The sequence below is a fragment of the Neofelis nebulosa genome, chromosome 3 (assembly GCF_028018385.1).
Source record: "Neofelis nebulosa isolate mNeoNeb1 chromosome 3, mNeoNeb1.pri, whole genome shotgun sequence".
Lineage (NCBI taxonomy): Eukaryota > Metazoa > Chordata > Mammalia > Carnivora > Felidae > Neofelis > Neofelis nebulosa.
Window position 1 is genome coordinate 82474643 of NC_080784.1, and position 9596 is coordinate 82484238.

Below are 9596 nucleotides of genomic sequence, written 5' to 3' on the forward strand. Positions count from 1 at the left end.
CACTTTAAAGCATCATTCCAAATAAAAGGAAATAAGTCCTAGAAGCAACTAGAACAGAAGTGTAAAAATAGGGCAATTTTTACACACGCTTTAGTGCAAGGAAGCGACAGTACAGTTTGCTATGTGTGTTCAGTGGTACAAAGTGAAGAGGCAATGAAATATTCTGAAATAATAGACTACTTGCTTTCCTTGTTAAGGAATTCTCTAAAATCTCTATATGTTAAGGACTTCAGTAAAAAGTGTCCCTAAATATAAAAATTTGCCCTATTAGGTCATTTTTAGTGATAAAATGTGGTATTTCCGCCATCTTAACGAAATAATTATTGTTGTTCAACTGAGTGATTTTATCTACTAAAAGGAATAATTGGCATGGTGGCATGGTCACAGAGTCCTCAGAGAGTCATTGAATTTTAGAGCCAGAAAGGGCCTCACTGAAACCCTGTCTGGTGCTCTCTGAATACACAGAAGTCTCCATCAGAGGGTTAAAAAGCTGGTTTCTGGTGCCATCTGAGCCTGTAAATAGCTATGTAACCCTGGGCAAGCCATTCATATTTTCTTTGTCTCAGTTTATTGGTCCGTTTGAACAAGGGACTTCCAGATTCACGAGACTTTAAGTTTACGATGCTGGCATCTGCTTATATGTATTTTTAAGCTAAATTTAATGTGTTCCAGCAGAATAAGCTTTCTATTTTTGATGGCGCATAGGGAAACTGGCTGTATTTTAGTTCTCTCTGTTATTGGGAAAAATGTGTTTTTTTCCAATAGGCTGTACATATCCTGAAGGTGGGGCCTGGGGTTGATTATTTTGTGTCTCCCATGGTGCCTCAGACCTAATAGGTTCTACAAACAAGAACTGTAGCATTTCACTGTCACTGTTTCACTGTATTTGGGATAAAAGTATCCTGCTATGAAACACCATTGGGAAAAAAATCCTAACGTAATGTGTGCTTCTCATAAAGTGAATTTTAATTGTGTTGCCCAATGCCAACTTATTAATGCTTACCAGCACGCACACACACACATTCAGTTCATATATAGTTTTTGAAAACAAGTATTTGAGGTTTTCCACCACCCCATGCTATTGGGCTGGTCCGTTCCATCATTGGTTTGTATTTGGGACAATAGTTCCCAAAGCTACTTCTTCAGCAACATGAATGTTGACTTGCCAGTTTAAAGGGATGATGTAAAGACAGCCACTCAGAATATTATGGACAGCCTACTTTATGATTTGGAGCCCACAAATGCCCACGATATGACAGACGTTTTAATTTCTCAAAGGAGGCATAACGAAACAAGTGTACAAACGGTGAACTTCAGATTCTCTGAATCTCAGCTGCAAGACGAATTGTGTCATGTTCTTGAGTTCCGTGCTCCCTGGAGCCTCTCATAAAGATCCAGCTGAGGTCCCCGCTCCAATCTTCTGATTTCTGTCATGCGGGTTCACCCAGGAGCATGTGGCAACACAAGGACACCATGATGCTGAAGCTTCACAACACGTGTGATTCATTTTCTTCCTGGAATGACTCAAGAAGAGATTTTTTAGAATTCAATCTGAGTCTCAGTAATTCAATTTGCAGAAAGGAGCAGGCAAAGCTTTAATTCTATCATAATTGGTTTCATGTGCGAACGTATTAATTGTTTCGCCAGGAACTATATTAGGTAAATAGAGTAGGGGGACATGGTGGATAAGGACAACAAAAGCAGCTCAGTGGCTGCTTCCCAGGGTAGACCCAGGAGAAGCTTCATGAAGGCAGACAGTTTGGGACAAAACCGATCACTGTTCTCCATGTTTGAACTTGAAAGAGCATCTACAGCTAGGGTTTCTGTTCTTAAGCAAGCACGAACTGGTTTTGCATGCTCTACCCACATACATCTTTATGAAAATGTAACCTTTTAACTCACTTTCTGAACTCCTCCACACGGAAGAAGTCAACTTTCTCCTGTTAGTAATTAAACCCACTGTTGTAATACTCAGATTGAGTTGCAATTGCTTTTCATGGGAGCTGCATGGCCCTCCTCTCTTTGCTTCAAACATTTGGCTCATGCTTTCCCCAACCACTGTTGAGTTGGGGAAATATCAGCACTATGAGCCTTGAACAGAGCGGTAGAAGATTTTCCGTGGCCACAGCAAGGTTGTCTGGGTTATGTAACCTCATCGTTGCCAATACAGTGTATTACCAAGTCAAGGGACAGCTAGAGCTTGGCTAGTTTATGAATAGCATTGACCATTATTTCCTAAAGAAAAATCACCCAAGCCTTTCCTGAAACATTAGTACTGTGCGGTGAGATCGGCTAAAAAGGGAGCGTGTGTGTGCTGGCCAGGTGGGGGGCAGGGGCCTGCGGTAATAATTCTGGTGAGCCTGCTTTTGACTGTGTTTCACACTGGCTTTATTCTTTCCTTTGGGCATGTTCCCAATCCCTTTGGCCTTTGTTTATTTTAAGGAAGCAGAAAGTCCGCGAATGGAATGAATGTGCTCTCTTTCGAAGTTTTACAACAGTGCTGCTTCGTTTTGTTGGTGTTTGTTGGTAGGGATGAGAGCCCCTTTACAGTACAAAAACAAAAACCTGGTACGTTTTAAAAAACAAAGAACAAACACTAAGGGGAAACATCTAAACACATAGGCAGCCCCAGGTGAGTCTGACCTGACCCATTATGATCAGTTATCAGGAAGAAAGTAATTATTAAGGCAGGGAAGAGGACAGCCACCTCCACTCCACATCCTGATGGCAGCGAGGAGCCCCGGCCATCCTAAAGACAGGTTATTTGACTTTCAGGAACACCTGGGTGAAGCACATTGCAAGATGTGCCCTTTCTCTTTGAGCAACCCATATGCTATCCAGGCCAAGGGCCCGCCATTGTTGGTGAGGCTTGTAGTGAAGGAGTGGGTGGACCCGCAGGAGGCAGCCCCTGGCTTTAGGTGTGAGAGAAAGATAGCCTTATCCCACTGTTGGCCTCCCTTGTCCTTGCAAAGGCTATAAATATGAGTCAAGGCCTGCACTGAATTTTTCACATAGATTATTTTTAATAACCCTTAGACATAAAGTACTATTATTATTCTCGTGAGAAAATTGAGGCTCAGAGAGATAAAGTCACTTACGTGATGAGATAGCAGAGTAAAATCCAGTCCCGTGGTTTTCTGACCAGAAGAGCCTGCTCTGATTCACAACATTTGACCATTGTTTATACCACTTGTAGTTGGTGTCTGAGCCTCTTATTTACCTCTAACTTCCTTATTCTTCCATCCCTCTGTTTCCCTGTTGCCTATTTCTAAACATTTCCACCCTGAGGGATGAGAAGTGGACGAAGGAAAGGAGCTAATTTCCTCCTTCCCGTTTGCGTACCTATTTGACTTTCCCACATACAACTTCATTTAAGTCTTAATCACCCCCAAGCAAGAATATTTCAATGTCAAGATCTGCCACAGGCTAAGGACTTTGTCCACAGCACTAAACTCGGAAGTGATTACCCACATTAATCAAGTTGCCCAAAGACTTAACTGTGTAGAAAACTTCAGGAGAAAAACACTCTATTTGCCCTCCGCCCCCACCTCTCTCAGCACACAATGGGTCTTCACAACGTGTCCTACTCAATTTTTTTCCCCTTGAAATCCAAAGGGATGCTTTAGTTTAGATGGAATATACAAGAAAGAGCATTTTCAAGATAATTCTTTAATATAGACATAGAAGTATGTAAAGTAAAAGGACGTCTCTAGCAATTTGACGATATGTTTCAAGAAACTTAACAGTATGTTTGATCATTTATGCACTGTCAACAACAAGCAGTTCTGCATCTAGAAATTCATCCTAAATCAATAATCATAGACATGTGTAAATATTCGGATGCCCAGTTATGTTCACCAGAGAACTGGATTACAATAGTGAGAACTTGGAATTAATCTAAGGTTCAATGAAAGAGGCTTGGTTAAGTAAATGATGACACTCCATACATTAAAATGTTATGCAGTTGTAACTAGGGGTTCTATAAAGAATATGTAATGATTTGAATTAATGATCATGAAATATTAAGCAAATAAAAATATTTCAAGAAAGTTTTGTTCCATGTAGTATCTGCTAGCCACACATGGCCATTTAAATTTTAATTAGTTATAATTAAATAAAATTCAAACTCTAGTTCCTCAGTTGCATGAGGCATATTTCAAGTACTTAATAGCTATCGGTTTGGACAGTGCAGATATAGAATATTTCCATCATTTGCAGAAAGCGTAAAATTCAAGGGCACTAATATAGAATAGAATTTTTTTCCCAGTGTATGTGTGTACATAAAAAACTTAGAGGAAATAGGCCAAATAATAATTTTGATAATCTTTGGTTGGTGGGAGGAGGTAAGAGGTAGGCAAACTTATTCTGTAAAGGGTTGGACAGTAAATATTTGGACTTTGTGGGCCATGCAGTCAGTGTTGTAGGTACTCAGTTCTGCCGCCATAGCATGAAAGCAACTGTTAACAGAGCAGAAGTCAATGGACATGACTCTGTTCCAGTAAACCTTTATATACAAAAACAGGTAGTAGACTGAATTTTGCCCACAGGCCATAACTGGCTGACTGCTGGACTAGGTGACTGGTGAGTTGTTTTTTTTCCATGCACGTATTCATAAGTGAATTTAAAAAATAACTTGTGTATCTTCTAGGTTTTTTTTCATTAAAAAAATTTTTTAATGTTTAATTTTGAGAGAGAGAGACACACAGAGTGTGAGTGGAGGAGGAGAAGAGAGAGAGGGGAACACAGAATCTAAAGTAGACTCCAGGCTCTGAGCTGTCAAGCACAGAGTCTGATGCAGGTCTTGAATTCACAAAGCATGAAATCATGACCTGAGCCAAAGTCGAACTCCCAGCTGAGACAACCAGGTGTCCCATATATCTTCTATTTAAAAAAAAAAAAAAAAAAAAAAACCCATTGCAGGGTACCTGGGTGGCTCAGTCAGTTAAGCATCTGACTTTGGCTCAGGTCATGATCTCGCAGTTTGTGAGTTTGAGCCCTGCTTCGGGCTCTGTGCTGACAGCTCAGAGCCTGGAGCCTGCTTCGGATTCTGTATCTCCCCGCTTCTCTGTGCCCCTCCCCTGCTTGTGCTCTATCTCTCTCTGTCTCTCAATAATAAATAAATGTTAAAAAAAATTTTTAAAATAAGAAGAAAAGAAAACCCATTGGGAAAATTATATATGTGTGTGTAAGATAGATAGATAGATAGATAGATGTATCACATTTACGTGCCATATAGATATATACATACCTCTAGACCTGAAAGTCTGGCTGCAGATACAGGGAATTCTTTGTAAAGTAATCATAATTATTAAGTTATTAAAACTCTCCTACACCGATGATTCCATGTAACCCCTTCCCACTCCTGCCACCAAGTCTGTCATAGTGCTCCCACTCTCCATGTCCTACTACACAAAGAACACCTGCACTAATGCTCCACAATATGTTACTCATCTTAATTTATTAATTGCTCTTCTCTGTAGGACAGCACCTGGGTGTTTGCTTCTGGGCTCACCAAGAAGGAAATGTGCATCCTAGGAAATGGTCCCTTGGAGAAGGGAGCACCTGCCCAGTTTGCCTCACCCATTGCCAGCAGAGTGTCCTACACAAGAGTGTTCTCAGGACACATTTCATGATGGTAAGGGTGGTGATGACCTTGCCAAGTGAAATAATGTCTAGCAAATACCCCAGTGAATCTGTAAATAAACAGAGAGCTCCAATGGGCATTTTTGGTCAGCACCTTTGGTGAACACTCTCCACAGGCTTCTCTTACTCTAGAGGGGAACCAGACTGAGAGACCCCTGACCTCCAGCCCAGTCTGAAGCGTCACTGGCAAAAGGAGGGGTTCTCACTCATTTCTTGGTTTCCAAACTGTGCTTCTTGAGTCCCGGGAGAAGAATGAAAAGAACTGTGAATTTTAGGGTCCAGACCTTTACTCTGTTTCCACTTGTCCAGACACATCCACTCTACAAATGGGGTTTCTGAGTTCAATTTTGACCTAACAAAGGACTGTGCCACTGCCACTTTGCAGGGGGTAGAAAACACTGGCTAAATAGTTGCCACAAACTGGTAGACCATGGACTCTAGTCCTGTTTGTTAGTTCCAAATGGTGTCATGAAATTTTGAAATTTATAATCAATGTTCAAAAATCATAAAATTCCACATTAAAAAAATGGGTCTCAAGCTCCTCTTAAAGAATCAGAAAGTCAGGCAACGTTCACCTCACAATCTGTCCTGAAAACAATGAGCTGGTGCTGAGAAGCAGCTGCTCCCTTGAGACAGAAGGTGTCCTTTCTGTCACCCTGTCCCCGTCATGCTCTCTCATATGACTCCTGGCCCTTTCCATTCACTAACATTACCTGCCTTAATCCTGTAGCCATTTGAGTTCAAGACCCTGAGGCTAGATAATTGTTGAGGCCCTTGCCTGTGCCCATAGTCTATTGGATTTCCATTACATTTATGGCAATAGTACTAAAATTAAAGCTAAAATCCTGTCCGTATAGTCACCCTGAGTTTATGAACATCCTAGCCATGAGTGTTCTGCTCATGATAAGTGCTGGGGTCAAGAGCTTTTTCTTTTGACCAAAGGTGTATGAAGCCCCCAGCCAGGCAAACAAGTTTTTCTTCCAACAAGTGCCATGTCCAGCTATATGAGAATCACCAGAGTTGTTCTCCAAATCTTTTTGTTCCTTCTTCACTTCTGAGAACAGGGTAAGATTGTACTTTCTGATCCCCTTGCCGTAGTCCTAGCCAGGAAGCTGTGAGCAAAAATAACATGTGTCACTTCTGGACCTTAGCATTTCATAAGATCTGAAACCCTGGGCTCTCACTTCTTCTGGAACAGAAATCGACAAAGTTCAAGATAGTATAGTGGCTGCACCACTGGCCACCTTGAAACTCATTCCCTAAGTAACTGGTGAACAGAGATCTTTACCAACTCATGGTAGACACCTACTGTGAACAAGAACTCAAGCGGTGTTGTTTTTAGGCCTTGAGACTAGAGGGTGTTTATTACTGCAACATAAGCTGCTCTACGCCAACCACTGAGGGGTCCTGACTGCTGACTATTTTCCAGCCCCCAGTATCTACACTTCTCACTTCATTCCACACTATCCATCCACACCACTTCTTTCTGCGTAGTCCCTTCCCTTGAATCTAAGCATGAAGTCAGAATATTATGAAGCACCACCTGCTGCCATTCCCTCATCTCTTGGCATTGCTCTACACTTGATCTTTACTACCCTTTCCCCCCGTTATATAATAGATTGGAGGTCACGTGTGTTTCCTACTTTGAATAATTCATCTCCACAGAATCTCAGTATTTCGGTGAGAACATTTATTTCCTTCATTTTAATATTTTATCATTTTTGTCCTAAATGTATGACCTTAACTGGTTGCCATGCGTTTCATTTCTTCTTGCCTTAAATATTTTAGAAGTTTCAAAGTACAAACATTACTCATAGAAGGCGTAACAAAAAAATGCTCAGTTTTGGTTCTGTATTATTTAATTATAACTGGATGTCATTAAAATGATTATTTTTTTCGCCTCTAATATCTTTCCATTCTGCTCATCTGTCTTAGAATATTTCAGTGCTTGGCATTTGCCCATAGTCCTCACAGCTGCAAGGTAGACTGTATGGCATTAAGACCTCCGGTTGTTTCCCTATGTTAGAATACCAAGGTTTTTTCCGGATTTAGTACTTTTGCTGGGGGCTCAGAAATCATGGTAGTAAAGCACAAAATTGAAACACTGAGGATAATGTTTCCTTCATCTGTTGCTACTGCAGAGGGTATGAGACTTAAGTCCTTTTCCCTGTAACAGCTTTATTGTAATATAAGTTGTATACAAAGAACTTCACATATTTAATGTGTACAATTTTATGAGCTTCGACATATGCTAACCCCTTTGATATTATCAGTACAATCATGGTGATTGTACCTGTTACCTCCCAGAGTGTCAGTGTGTCCCTTTTCTAGGTGCTGGGGAATAAGAATACTTCATGTGAGATTTACCCTCTTAAAAAATTTTAAGATGAATAATATCATATTGCTTACTATAGACGCTATGTCATACAACATATTCATTCATCTAACATAACTGAAACCTTACACCCTTTGAATAACAACTCCCCAAAGCATTTTTTTAAGTTTAATTTTTGAAATGTTTATTTATTTTTAAGACACACAGAGAGAGAAAGAGCACGAGCAGTGTAGGGACAGAGAGAGGGAGGCAAAGAATCTGAGGCAGGCTCTAGGCTCTGAGCTGACAACACAGAGCCCAAAGCGAGGCTGAAGCCCACGAACCGTGAGATCATGACCTGAGCCAAAGTCAGATGCTTAACCAACTGAGCCACCCAGTCACCGCCCCCCCCATGCATTTTTTAATGATAATAAGAACTCATACATATTTTATAGTCAATTATATGACAGATGATAGTCTACAGGCTTTATGTTAACTATCACCACATCTCAGGGGGAGGCTCTATCCCATCCCCAATTCACCAATACAGAAACTGAAGGGGTAATTTATCAGCGATTCAGTTTACCCAACCTTCAAGCTGCAGGGAGGGAGCTGTCCTCGTTGACATACAGGTTGCACATAGTTAAAGAGGAGTGAGTTGTAGTAGAAAGAAAGCCTTACTAGTCTCCATGTTCATTAGTTTCTTTTTATTTTATTATATTGTGGAAAGAACATTTAGCATCAGATCTGTCCTCTTAACAATTTTTAAGTGTGCAACAGTATCACTGGCTATAGGTACAATACTATACAGCAGATCCCCAGAACTTACTCGTTTTACTTAATGGAAGCTTTGTGTCTATTGATTAGTAACTCCACACATCCCTTCTCCCCAGCCCCTGATGACCACCATGTCACTCTGATTCTATGAACTTTATACTCTTTTATGCACCTCATATAAGTGGAATCATGTAGTATTTGTCGTTCTGTGATTGACTTATTTAACTTAGCATAATGTCCTCAAGGTTCATCTATGTTGTTTGCCTAATGGCCTTGCAGAGATAGTACCCATCCCATATTCACTGCAGCCTTATTCACAGTAGTGAAAATGTGGAGACAACCCAAATATCCACAGACAGATGAATGGATAAAGAAAACGTGATGTATATATACAATGGAATACTATTCAGTCTTAAAAGACAGGGAATTTCCAGGCTGCCTGGGTGGCTCAGTCAGTTGAGCGTCTAGCTCTTGATTTCGGCTGAGGTCATGATCTCACAGTTTGTGGATTCGAGACCTGCATTGTTGGGTTCTGCACTGACAGCATAGAGCCTGCTTGGGATTTTCTCTCTCTTTCTGTCTCTCTCTCTCCCTCTGCCCCTCCCCTGTTCATGTGTTCGAGCTCTATTACTCTCTTTCCCAAAATAAATAAATATATTTTTTTTAAAAAAAGCAAGGAACTTCCATGTTCATTAATTTCGTTGCATAAGAGTTGAATTTTATACTCTGTTAAGGTAAGTGTGGTGCGATAGGTCTGCCACTCTCTAGCTCAGTGTCAAATCTAAATGACTGCGGTAAATAAAAACCATCAGTCTCAACATCGTACTTCCTCCTGGTTGCTGCTTCTGCCTTTGCCCCCAAA

General features: G+C 40.7%; 1 long non-coding RNA gene across 1 annotated transcript; it reads right to left on the minus strand.

Annotated features, from left to right (window-relative positions):
• Positions 1-1205: 1205 nt before the first annotated feature.
• On the minus strand, positions 1206-5948 carry LOC131506122 (uncharacterized). Its single transcript, XR_009258741.1, has 3 exons — positions 5850-5948; positions 5249-5286; positions 1206-1514 (listed from the first exon to the last, which is right to left on the minus strand). It is a non-coding gene; the product is annotated as an uncharacterized LOC131506122 (long non-coding RNA).
• Between the last annotated feature and the right edge of the window lie 3648 nt (positions 5949-9596).